The sequence below is a fragment of the Symphalangus syndactylus genome, chromosome 12 (assembly GCF_028878055.3).
Source record: "Symphalangus syndactylus isolate Jambi chromosome 12, NHGRI_mSymSyn1-v2.1_pri, whole genome shotgun sequence".
Taxonomy (NCBI): Eukaryota; Metazoa; Chordata; class Mammalia; order Primates; family Hylobatidae; genus Symphalangus; species Symphalangus syndactylus.
Genome location: NC_072441.2, coordinates 126,449,181 through 126,462,655, shown reverse-complemented (window position 1 = coordinate 126,462,655; position 13,475 = coordinate 126,449,181). Strand labels below are relative to the sequence as shown.

The following is a 13,475-nucleotide window of genomic DNA, read 5'->3' as shown; positions in this document are numbered from 1 at the left end:
GATGGCTTTAGGATTCCGTGCTCTCTTAAATAGAAAGGAGACTACATTCTGGGTGTGGTGGCTCACTCCTGTAATCCCAGTACTGCTCGAGGCCAGGAGTTTGAGACCAGCCTGAGCAACATAGTGAGACCCTGCCTGTATAAAAAAAATTTTTTTTAAAGAAAAAAAAGGCCAGGCATGGTGGCTCATACCTGTAATCCCATCACTTTGAGAGGCTGAGGCAGGCAGATCCCTGAGTTCAGGAGTTAGAGACCAGCCTGGGCAACATGGTGAAACCCTGTCACTACAAAAAATACAAAAATATTAGCTGGGTGTGGTGGTGTGCCCCTTTAGTGAGCTATGATTGCACCACTGCACTCCAGCCTAGGTGACAGAGTAAGACCCTGTCTCAAAAAAATAAAAATAAAAATCTGAACAGATGCAGTGGCTCACACCTGTCATCTTAGCACTTTGGGAGGCCAAGTCCAGAGGATTGCTTGAGGTCAGGAGTTCAAGACCAGACTGGCCAACATAGGAAGAATGCCTTAAAAAAAAACTACAGGAGTGAGTGGGTGTTGCTGCTATCGTTTCCTATTTTGTAATTGTTGTAATTAGTGTATCTGTGTAGAATTTTGTCAAGTACTATTTATTAATTTACTTTTATTGATGTATAATTTTCTTCCAGTAAAAAACACATATTTTAAGTGTATAATTAGATGAGTCTTTGCATTTATTTACGGCCTTGTCACTAATATCCCAATCAAAATATGAAGCATTGTTATCTTCCTGCAAAATTCCCTCCTGTCCCTTTCCTGTCTGTCCCATGCCTTAGAACCAGCGTCTTGTGATTCCTATCTTCATGGGTTAGTTCGCCTGTCAAGTTTTCCTCCTGTGTGCCAGTAGTAGATGGTCCAAGGTACAACACTGGCTATGTGTGCAACCTCATATGCACTTGGAAATGAACCAACATGTCTCTCAATGTGGAAACAGTGTTTATATTTATGTGTAAAGGAGAGGAACTGTTGTGACATTTGTCCACATTCATTGTCCTCAGATCTTCTACCATCAACATATTAAATGTTCTTTGCAAAGTACAGTGTAGCAAGGGTAGCATATTGAGTTGGGGGCGGTGGGGACAAGGATGAGTCAGAAACTACGTTTGGGAGAAGTGATGAGACATGCACATACGTTATTATCATATAAGATAGAAATAATAAGTGCCTTAAGAAAAGTAATATGGCATGCTGTGTATTAATAAGTTCAGAAGGAGACCTCACTTTTAGCTGTGAGAGATGCATAGCAAGTCAGTGAGTTTCTTGCTTGATCTTTAACACAATGTACTTTAAGCAAAGTAAAATTAACATTCAAATAAATTTAAGTGTCTTTATGTAACAGATTTGGGGAGGCATTCTTAGTGGTTTTTTTTTTTTTTTTTTTTTTTTTTTTTGAGATAGGGTCTTGCTCTGTCATCCAGGCTGGAGTGCAGTGGCGCAGTCAGGGGTCATTGCAGCCTTGACCTCCTGGGCTCAAGCAGTCCTCCTGCCTCAGCCCTCCAGTAGCTGGGACTGTAGGCACACACCACCATGTCTGGCTAATTTTTTTTTTTTTTAAATTTTAATAAAGAGGAAGTCTCACTATGTTGCCCAGGCTAGTCTCAAATTCCTGAGCTCAAGCAATCCTCCCACTTCAGCCTCCCAAAATGCTGGGATTGTGGCATGAGCCACCATACTCGGCCATTCTTTGCTTTATAAAAGGATTGTAGAATTAATTTAAATGGCAAGGAAATCTTCCTTACTGAATTTTAAATATGTTTGCACAAAACTTTTTCAGACACATTTACTTTGTAAATTCATATTTATATTTCCAATTAAACAGGTTTTTATTGATTGCACTATATACTGGCACCAAGCTAGATTTTATGAGTTAATTTTTAAACTTAATAAGATATTTTTAGTACTTAGTATATGCTAGGAATGAACTGAACTAATCTTCTAAAAGCTTGCAGTCCTGTTGGAGATACAATTAAGTAGTTACAATTAAGATATAATCAAGTAGTTACTTTTGTGCTTTTGATTTAGTGCTTTTTATTAGATATTATTAATCTCTAATTGTTTTATCATAATAATTTAAAATACAGTTGTAAAAAATTTGATTGAAGAGGACTGAAAGTTAACAGAACAGGGGAAAAGGTTTCCCCTGTGTTACTTGGGAGTGTTGAATAGCTTGAATTGGGACTGAATGGGCATATTTTGAGTGAATTATGTTTATTAGATGAGTAAGATAACTGGGAAAGTGGTCTGGGACCATTCATTGAGCAGAGATTTATCTATTTTTTTATTATTTTTATTTTTTTATTATTTATTTATTTATTTATTTTTTGAGACGGAGTCTCGCTCTGTCGCCCAGGCTGGAGTGCAGTGGCGCAATCTCGGCTCACTGCAAGCTCCGCCTCCCGGGTTCACGCCATTCTCCTGCCTCAGCCTCTCCGAGTAGCTGGGACTACAGGCGCCCGCCACCACGCCCGGCTAATTTTTTGTATTTTTAGTAGAGACGGGGTTTCACCGTGGTCTCGATCTCCTGACCTCGTGATCCGCCCGCCTCGGCCTCCCAAAGTGCTGGGATTACAAGCGTGAGCCACCGCATCCGGCCATTTATCTGTTAATAATACCTTCCAGGTCCCAGGCATTAATTAGGTTCTGAAAGATAGGGTGGGAATAATAGTAAGGTAAAGATAATTTTTTTTTTTTTTTTTTTTTTTTTTTTTTTGAGACAGGCTCTCACTCTGATGCCCAGACTGGAGTGCAGTGCACGGTAACCTCTAACTCCTGGGCTAACAGGATCCTTCCACCGCAGCCTCCTGAGTACCTAGGATTACAGGTGTGTGCCACCACACCTGGCTAATTAAAACAAATTTTTTTTTTTTAGAGACAGGTTCTCACTATGTTGCCCAGGCCGGTCTCCAACTCCTGGCCTGAAGTGATCCCCCTGCCTCAGCCTCCAAATTGCTGAACTTACAGGTGTGAGCCACTGTGCGTTGCCATATTAAAGCAGATTTAAGACTGACATTTAGCTAAATAGTTCTTAGTATATTCTTACAATTACTTTTTCCTAAGGATTTAAGAAATGGACCAAGCAGGAAGACTGCTGTGTGATTTGAGATTATTATGAGCTATTCTCTTGAGAATGCAGGTCATCTCATTGTTGGTCATTACCTTGCTCTGACTGGGACCTCTTTTATAAGGGAATTAATTCCATTCATGAGGGCTTTGCCCTTGTGACCTAATCACTTCCCAAAGGCCCACCTCCTAATACCATCACCTTGGGGGTTAGGATTTTAACATATGAACTTTGAGGGGATGTAAACATTCAGTCCATTGCAGTATGTATTCCTATAAATACATGTTTCTCACATTAAGTAAGCCCTAGAAGGGTATTTTCTAGAATAGTTTGTGAAATTAATTTTGGCAAGATAAGTTCTACTTTCTGATAGACTTATGTGACTCTTTCAGAAATTTCTTACCCTGGGAAAATAAAAATTGTTTCTGATTTTATTAATTTACTGATTTCTAGAAGGTTCTTTATTCTATAGCCAGCAAAAAGCTGCTTTTGGTTGCTTAACCCTGCCCTAGATTACTTCTAGCAGGGGCTTACAAATGTGTTGATTATATCACCAACTATTTTGATAACGTAACAGTTGGAGGTTAGGATCTGTTTCTCAGCTTCCTGGGAGCACCAGCTCAATGCCGAGATAAATATCTGTTTAGATCTACAGAATAAATTGATTTTCACACTGACAGTATATCGAAGAGAATCTAGATATCCTAAGGTGTTTGCTGCCTAGAGCTAGGCACACAGTATTGATTAGAATGTTTGGAATCAGCATTCCTTAGTGTTTCTTTACAGAAAAAGTACTGACTTTTAAAAAAGGTAAGTGTCAAGTGGGTATAAAGATGGTAGCTAGGGTAAAGGCCAAATTTTTTTTCCTTTGAGGCAGGTTTAACAGACTTAGTAACACACTAAAATCTATGAAGTTTAATTTGTCTTTGGGCAGCCGATTTTAGTTTTCTGACCAACATAATCAGAATAATAATAGAAGCTTCAAATTACTGGCTATTGAGGCATAGTACATAAAATTGAGGGTTATGTTAATGAAAATTTAAATGGCTAGCTGTACTTATGTGTCTCCTTCTTATCATTCATTCAATTTTTTTTTTTTTTTTTGAGACGGAGTTTTCGCTCTTGTCGCCCAGGCTGGAGTGCAATGGCGCGATCTCGGCTCACCACAACCTCCGCCTCCTGGGTTCAAGCGATTCTCCTGCCTCAGCCTCCCAAGTAACTGGGATTACAGGCATGCGCCTCCACGCCCGGCTGATTTTTTTTTGTATTTTTAGTAGAGATGGGGTTTCTCCATGTTGGTCAGGCTGGTCTCGAACTCCTGACCTCAGGTGATCCACCCGCCTCGGCCTCCCAAAGTGCTAGGATTACAGGCGTGAGCCACCGCGCCCAGCTATTCAATATTTTTTGAGTTTCCTCTGTGTAATAGGTCAATATTTTCCTAGAATTTAAGGCTAATAGGGATGATGAAATTAATTTCAGAATTGTTTAATTACAGATTTATAAAGTACTTGGCAGGCTCTTAATTATTTATCTTTGTTAATTTTATCATGAATGCACACAAGGTATTCTGGATCAGAGACATTTCATAATAATAAATGTGTTGGCCTGCTTTTGCCCTGGTCCTTACCCCTAGGATGATGCTATAAAAGCCAAGTCAATTGTCCTGCATGAGTAGCCAGACACTCTGTAGGTGGGGGACAAGGCAAAATTATTTTTCTCTCCTATGAAGGGGAAATAGGTAACTGTCCCCCTCCCCTCATGAAACGGTCACTTAGGAAAGGTAATAAGCCTAAATCCTAACTCCAACTCTTTGGCATATCTGGAGTTTTATCTCTTTTTACATACAAATATCTAGGGAGATAGCTGTACCCCTTTTCTTAGCACCTTGGAAGCTTAGCCTAGGGAACTGCTGCAGGCTGTAACCTTTCAGACTTCTCTGGGAAATGAGAGAGGGTTTTATTATCCTTCCAGACCAGTTGAAAACAAAAGATCTAATCCTTATGGCATGCAGAAATGTTGCCAGGACCCTAGAGCTTTTTAGAAGAACATTGAGAAATCCATGGACATTTTATGTCTTAGTCTGTTTTCTGTTGCTATAACAGAATACCACAGACTAGATAATTTATAAAGGAAAGAAGTTTATTTTGGCTCATGGTTCTAGCAGCTGGAAGAGCATAGTGTCTTCTTGCTGCTTCATAACATGGTGGAGGGCGTCACATGGTGAGAGAGGTAGATCAAGAGGGGTGAGGGAAATTGCTTTTACGACAAAGTCACTCCATCAATAAAGAGCACACTCCTGTGATAGTGACATTAATCCATCAAGGAGGACAGAGTCCTCATTAATCTATTCATGAGGATGGAGGGATTAGGTTTCTAACACATGAACTTTTGGGGGATACACTCAAGCCCACAGGATTTTATTTTCCCACAATATTATGGGAAAAAAAGGGTTTTATTATATCCTTGTTAGAAGTGAAAGGTTGGTTATCTGCTCTAGAGATTCAGGTAAAGCTTCCCTCCTCAGGGAACTGAGGGTAAGTAGGAATTAGCCAGTAAAAGGAGTGAGGGTAGATGAGTAAAGGCACTTCAGGCAATGAGAACAATCCTTGTAAAAGTCCTTAGGCAAGAAAGTGATTGGCTGGTTCAGGGAACTGAAAGATTAGTGTGGGTGGGGCCCAGGGATGATGGGGTATTTTGAGGTAGGCTGGAGCTAGGCCAAGCAGGGTCTCTAGAGAGAGCAAATTGATAAATGTGCATGTTATTTTAAGTGCAATATAGAGCCACGAAGTCCTTGTTTTTTCTTGCTTGCTTGTTTTGTTTTTTAATCGAAGAAGTAACCTGATCAGATTCATGTTTTGAAAAGACTCCTGGCTCCTGTGTGGAGAAAGGATTGGAGGAGAAGAAGAAGAGATAGAGAAGAATTAGAAGGTGATACAGACTGGGTACGGTGGCTCACTCCTGTAGTCCCAGCACTTTGGGAGGCTGAGACAGGTAGATCGCTTGAGCCCAGGCGTTTGAGGCAGCTTGGGCAACAAAGTGAAACCCCTTCTCTACAAGGAAAAAAAAAATTAGCTGGGTGTGGTGGCACGTGCCTGTATTCCCAGCTTCTCTGGAGGCTGAGGTGGGAGGATCACTTGAGCCTGGGAGGCAGAGGTTACAGTGAGCCAAAATTGTGCCACTGCACTCCAGCCTGGGCAACAGAGTGAGACTTTGTCTAAAAAAAAAAAAAAAAAAAAAAAAAAGCAGGTGATACAATATTGGGATGTATTGTAGAGGGCTGGATTGGGGTGGTTGATAGTAGAGATGAAGTTAAATGAAAGGTTTTGAGTGTTTATTTTTCTTTTTCAATTATGACCTCATGAAAGAAGATTTGAGAGTTTTTATGAGACAGAAATGAGGGGACTTTGATTGATTGGATGGAAGAGAGACAGGATCATGAGTTAGTTTTATACATGTTGAGTTTTGTTTTGTTTTGTTTTGTTTTGTTTTTGAGACGGAGTCTCGCCCTGTTGCCCAGGCTGGAGTGTAGTGGTGCAATCTCGGCTCACTGCAATGTCTGTCTCCCAGGTTCAAGCAGTTCTTGCTGCCTCAGCCTCCCTAGTAGCTGGGATTACAGGCGTGTGCCACCACACCCGGCTAATTTTGGTATATTTCGTAGAGATGGGGTTTCACCATGTTGGCCAGGCTGGTCTCGAACTCCCGACCTCATGTGATCCATCCGCCTCGGCCTCCCAAAGTTCTGGGATTATAGACATGAGCCACCGTGCCCAGCCCATGTTGAGTTTTAAATGCCTTTGAGAAAGCCAGGTGGAGATGTGCTGAGGGAGAGAGTGGAGAAAATGTGAAATAGCTCTTGCCAAGAATGGAGAGCAAGTCTACTGATGAATCATTTCCTGCTCTTCCCTCTGCCTGGGACTTTGCCCCCAGATACTTCACTTCACTCGGTCCTCTAATTCAAATCTCAGTTCTTGTATGAACTCCTTGAAGAGTTTTTTCAAGCTACTTAAGTTAAAGTAGAACCTCCTTTCCCAACAATAACTTTCTGATCATCACTGCTCTAATTTAAATGTGTCCCCCAGCATTCATGTGTTGGAAACTTAACTGCAACACTGCAACAGTGTTGGGAAGTGGGGGCTAATGGACAGTGTTTAGGCAGTCCCCTTGTAAACAGATCAATGCCATCACAAAAAGGACTTGCTCACTTGTACTCTTTGCCTTTCCACCCTCTGCTCTGCGATAAATAAGAAGCCTCTCACTAGATGCTGGTGCTTGGATCTTGGAATTCCCAGCCCCTTGAAAGTTGAGAAAATAAATTTGTGTTATAAATTATGCAGTCTCTGGTATTCTGTTGTAGTAGCACAAGATGCACTAAGACAATCACCTTCCTTTATTTTCTTAACATTTATCACCAGCTGAAACTATCTTCTTAACTTGGTTTTCTTAGGCAAAATATCTACTGACATCCTTTGCCCATTTTTAAATTGGGTTGTCTTTTTATTGTTGAGTTGTACGAGTTCTGTATATATTCTCGATACTATACCCCTACCCAGATATATATGATTTGCAAATATTTTCTCCCATTCTTTGGTTTGTCTTTTCACTTTCTTGGTAGTGTTTTTTGTTTGTTTGGTTTTGTTTTGTTTTTTTTAAGACAGGGTCTCATTCTGTTGCCCAGGCTATGGTGCAGTGGCACGATTATAGCTCATCATAACCTCAAACTCCTGGGCTCAAGGGATCCTCCTGCCTTAGCGTGATAGTGTTCTTTGAAGTACAAATGTTTTTAATTTTGATGATGCCCAGTTTATTAATATTTCTTTTATTGCTTGTGCTTTTGGTATCATGTAACCATTGCTGATTCCAAGGTCACAAAGATTTATACCTGTGTTTTTATCTAAGAACTTGATAGTTTTACCCTTTAAATTTAGGTCTTGGATCCATTTTGAGTTAACTTTTTCATATGGCATAGGGTAGGTATCCAGCTTCATTCTTTTACATATGGTTTAAGCATCATTTGTTGGAAAGACTGTTCCCTATTGGATAGTCTTGGCACTCTTGTAAAAAAAAAAATCACTTGATTATGTATGTATGGGTTTATTTCTATACTTGCAATTCTTTTTTTTTTTTTTTTTTTTGAGACAGAGTCTTGTCCTGTCCCCCAGGCTGGAGTGCAGTGGCGCGATCTCAGCTCACTGCAAGCTCTGCTTCCCGGGTTCACGCCATTCTCCTGCCTCAGCCTCCCGAGTAGCTGGGACTACAGGCGCCCGCCAACACGCCTGGCTAATTTTTTGTATTTTTAGTAGAGACGGGGTTTCACCATGTTAGCCAGAATGGTCTCGATCTCCTGACCTCGTGATCCGCCCGCCTCGGCCTCCCCCCGAAGTGCTGGGATTACAGGCTTGAGCCACCGCGCCCGGCCTTGCAATTCTATTCCGTTGATTCTATTCATATCCTAATGTCAGTACCACACTGTCTATTATTGCTGTGGTTTTCTGTTACATTTTGGAATTGAGAAGTGTGAGTCCTCCAGTGTTGTTCTTTTTTTGAAGTTTGTTCTGGCTATTCTGGGTCCCTTGCAAAACCACTGCATTTTAGCATCAGCTTATCAATTTCTACAACAGAAAAGGGGAGTTAGGATTTTTATAGGGATTATATTGAATCTGTAAATCAATTTAGGGAGTACTGCCATCTTAACAACATTAAGTCTTTCAATCTAAGAGCATGAGGTGTCTTTCTATTTATTTAGGTCTTCTTTAATTTCCTTATGTTGTTTTGTAGTTTTCAGTGTACAAGTCTTATGCTTCTATTAAATTTATTACTAAGTATTTTACCTTTTGTTGCTATTATAAATGGAATTGTTTTCTTAATTATATCTCCAAATTTTTTAAATCTAAACGTGTAGAAATACAATTAATTTTTGTTATTGAATTTCTGTTTGAAACTTTGGTAAGCTCATTTATTAGCTCTAATAGTTTGTTTTTGGTGTGGATTCCTTAGGATTTTCTTTTTTGTTGTTGTTTTTTGTTTTTGAGACGGAGTTTTGCTCTGTTGCCCAGGCTGGAGTGCAGTGGCACAATCTTGGCTCACTACAACCTCCTGGGTTCAAGCGATTTTCTAGCCTCAGCCTCCTGAGTAGCTGGGACTACAGGTGCCCACCATTCCCAGCTAATTTTTGTATTTGTAGTAGACATGGAGTTTCACCATGTTGGCCAGGCTGGTCTTGAACTCCTGACCTCAAGTGATCCACCTGCTGCAGCCTCCCAAAGTGCTGGGATTACAGGTGTGATCCACTGCACCCAGCCCCCTAGGATTTTCTATATGTAAGGTTATGTCTTCTTCAAATAGAGATACTTTAAACTCTTCCTTTCTAATCTAGATGCCTTTATTTCTTTTTCTTGCCTGATTTCTCTGACTGGTACCTCCAGTACAGTGTTGAGTAGGAGTGGCAAGATAAGACATTTTTGTCTTGTTCTTAGGTATAAAGCTTTTAATCTTTCATCATTACATATGAGGTTACCTTGGGCTTTTCATAGATGCCCCTTATTAAGTCGAAGAAGTTCCCTTCTGTTTCTAGTTTGTTGAGTGGTTTTTATCACGAAATGGTGTTAGATTTTTTTAAAAGTACCTTTTCTGTGTCTTTCGAGATGATCATGTGATTTTTGTTCTTTATTTTATTAATATGGTATATTATATTGATTGTTTCTTATACGTTGACTCAACCTTGTATTCTTGGGATAAATTCCACTTGGTCATAGCATATAATCCTTTTTATATGTTGCTGGATTTGGTTCGCTAGTATTTTGTTGAGAATTTTTGCATCTGTATTAGAAACAGATACTGTTTTTTACCTATGATTTTTTTTCTGGTTTTGGTATTAGAATAATACTAGCTTTATAGAAAAAATTGGAAAGTGTTCACTCTTCTATATTTTGGAAGAGTTTGTGAAGGTATATCGTTAATTCTTTAAACGTTTTATAGAACTCACCATCTGGGCCTGGGCTTTTCTTTGTGAGAAGTTTTTTGATTACTAATTCAGTCTTTAATTTTACTTATTTTACGTCTATTCAGATTTTCTTTTTTTTTTTTTTTTTTTTTTTTGAGACAGAGTCTCGCTCTGTCACCCAGGCTGGAGTGCAGTGTTGCGATCTCCGCTCGCTGCAAGCTCCGCCTCCCGGGCTCACGTCATTCTCCTGCCTCAGCCTCCGGAGTAGCTGGGACTACAGGCGCCTGCCACCACGCCCGGAGAATTTTTTTTTGTATTTTTAGTAGAGACGGAGTTTCACCGTGTTAGCCAGGATGGTCTCTATCTCCTGACCTCGTGATCCACCCGCCTCGGCCTTCCAAAGTGCTGGGATTACAGGCGTGATCCACCGCACCCGGCCTTCTATTTTTTCTTTAGTCAGTTTTGACAGTTTATATCTTTCTTGGAATTTGTTGGTTTCATCTAATTTGTTGTTCATTGTATTTCCTTAGAATTTTTTTGTTTTTGTAAGATTGGTAATGATGTTTTTTTCTTTCATTCCTGATTTTAGTACTTTGAATCCCTTTTTTTTCCTTGGTCAGTCTAGCTAATGATTTATTAATTTTGTTGATTTCTTAAAGAACTAACTTTTGGCTAGGCACAGTGGCTCGCACCTGTAACCCCAGCACTTTGGGAGGCCGAGGCAGGTGGATTGCTTGAGCTCAGGAGTAGCCTGAGAACCCCTTCCGAGTAGAACATATCAGTTCGATATTCCCACTTTGTGGGGGTAATCCTGTTTTGTCATCCAGCTGAAAAGACAGTAGCATTCATTTCAGAGTGGTCCTTTTACTGGGCCTTGTAGCTGGAGGCAGAGAGAGTGACAGTTACTGGGCTGTAGACCACATATCTATTTGTGCCAATTTGCTTAAAAAAGGACATTTGTTAGCAGGTTTCAGAACATTGGTAAGATAACACTCAGTAGGAAGATTGCTGGCATTATGTCAGCTACCTTTCTTTCATTACCAGAAGCTACTAGGATTCATCAGAAATAGCCTAATATTTGGTGAATGGCATTGGCTTAGACAGATTTGCTTCAGACCAGGAGGTAGCTGAAGATCACTGGCAGCTGGGACTTTCCTCCTTATCTCTCTGCTTCTCTTGCTGTGTAGGCTTGCTTTCTTCGTATAGAAGGCACAGGACCAGTGGCCTCTGTACCTCACAGCTTCATGAGCAGATAGGAAGGAGCTCTTCCCTTTGCGCTGGTTGAAAAACTTCCTGGGAGATGACTCTGTCCTGCCCTGTGGGGTAGTGGGTCCTGTGATTGGTCAGCTTTGTTTGTCAGAAAAGGCTGTGTCTGGTGGAAGCAGTCACACCAGCTTCCCTATAGCCCCACATTAAAGCTGAGTGGAGAGAGGGAGGGAGAGGGCCCTGTGCTATTGTGAAAGAGGATAGTTTGATGCTATTACAGCTCAGATAAGGTCTGGGAGAATGATTTGCCGGACAGGCATTTCCAACTGTGCAACTCAGCCACATTTTACATATGTAACACTGGGTAACTTACTTGATAACCCTAGTGTCACTTTCATTTATAATATAGGAATAATTCTTACCATGCAAAGGCTTGTAAGGTTTACAGTATATAAAGTGCCTGTTACATAAGGGGCAGCAATGAGTGAGAATCTGCTGCTTCTGCTATTGTTACTATTAATGTTGCTATTATCCCTTTCTCCAAGTCCTCATATTTAACAGTGTTATTTTTCTAAAACACACCTTTAAGAATGCTATTTCCCTCTTTGTAAACCTTTAGTAGCTCCTCATTAACTATTGAATAAAGTTAAATTTCCTTAACTACTCCATGTTTTTTTTCAGACCCTTTGGGATCTGGTCCCTGTAATCTTCTTTTCAGCCTCATTTTTAAAAATGTTTAATTTTAATTTTTTTGAAACGGTCACACTGTTTCCCAGGATGGAGTGCAGCGGCGCCATCTCGGCTCACTGCAACCTCCGCCTCCCAGGCTCAAGGGATTCTCCTACTTCAGCCTCCCAAGTAGCTGGGATTACAGGTGTGCACCACCATGCCCAGCTAATTTTTGTATTTTTAGTAGAGATAGGGTTTCACCATGTTAGCCAGGCTGACCTTGAACTCCTGGCCTCACTCAAGTGATCTGCCCACCTCAGTCTCCCAAAGTGTTGGGATTACAAGCGTGAGCCACTGTTCCTGGCCTTCAGTCTTATCTGTAAGTTCCTGTCTGCACCCTGTGCTCTTGTCTATACATCTACTCTCCTATGAATAGGAAAGTAAAGTTTTCTACATCTGTGCCTTCGCTGATGCTGTTCCCTTGTCTTGGAATGGCCTTTCCCCCACTACCTTCCCTTTCTTTTTATCAGATTTCTTTTTTCTTTCTTTCTTTTTTAAAGCCCCAGGTTGAAACTTGAAACCTGATCATTTCAGTTTTGCTTCCTTCCCTGATCTTTTTCCTTGACAGGGAGGAGCCTTCTGGAGTCCACAGCACTTATTTTTGCTCTATTACAATTGTTTACATGTTAGTCCTTTTTTTTTTTTTTTTTTTTTTTACATTTTGCAAGAATCTAAGCCAGTTGTTTTGTAGAATGTCACACATTCTGGATTTGCATGATTATTTCCTGGTTGTATTTGTTTTAATTATTTTCAGTTATCTCTCTTAGTTTTTTCTTTTTTGTTGTTGTTGAAAAAAGGGTTTTGCTCTGTCACCCAGGCTAGAGTGCAGTGGTGTGGTCATGGCTCACTGCAGCCTTGACCTCCTTGGCTCAAGCAGTCCTCCCACCTCTCAGCCTCCTGAGAGCTGGGACTATAGGTTTGTACCACCACACCTAGCTAATATTTTGTATTTTTTGTAGAGATAGAGTTTCGCCATGTTGCCTAGGCTGATCTCGAACTCCTGGGCCCAAGTGACCCTCTTGCCTCGGACTCCCAAAGTGCTGGGTTAGGAAATTAGGAAACAACTAGGATTATAATTGGCCCTCTTAATGTTTTTTAATTTGTAACCCTAATAGTTGTATTACCACTGGGACCTGTATTGCCTTTTTTCTATTTACTGTAATTTTATTTAAAAAATTGTGTTATAGTAGAAGCGGATCAAGGATGAATATATTCTTACCTTGTTAGGGTTAATTTTGCATTCTAACTTCATCAGGGATTTTCAAATCTAATTATTATTTTTGTGTATTTCCTTTACACTTTTGAAGGGAAGATAAGTATAGGGTACAGTAAAAGGGCTACTAAATGCTTAAGGAATGTTTTCATCAACTGTTTTCTTTCACTGTGTTATTAGTAAAGAACTCTTTTCAACTCTGCTTGGTATTGAGAAATTTTTTTTCTAAAATATATGAGTCCTGATATTTATAGATAGAACAAAAAGAATACTCTCTTTAGTATCTCAGTA

The 13,475-nt window shown here is 40.2% G+C and overlaps 1 protein-coding gene across 13 annotated transcripts in view; it reads left to right on the top strand.

Annotated features, from left to right (window-relative positions):
• Window positions 1-13,475, top strand: part of OSBPL9 (oxysterol binding protein like 9) — a 204,688-nt gene that overhangs the window by 56,818 nt on the left and 134,395 nt on the right. The window lies entirely within an intron of this gene.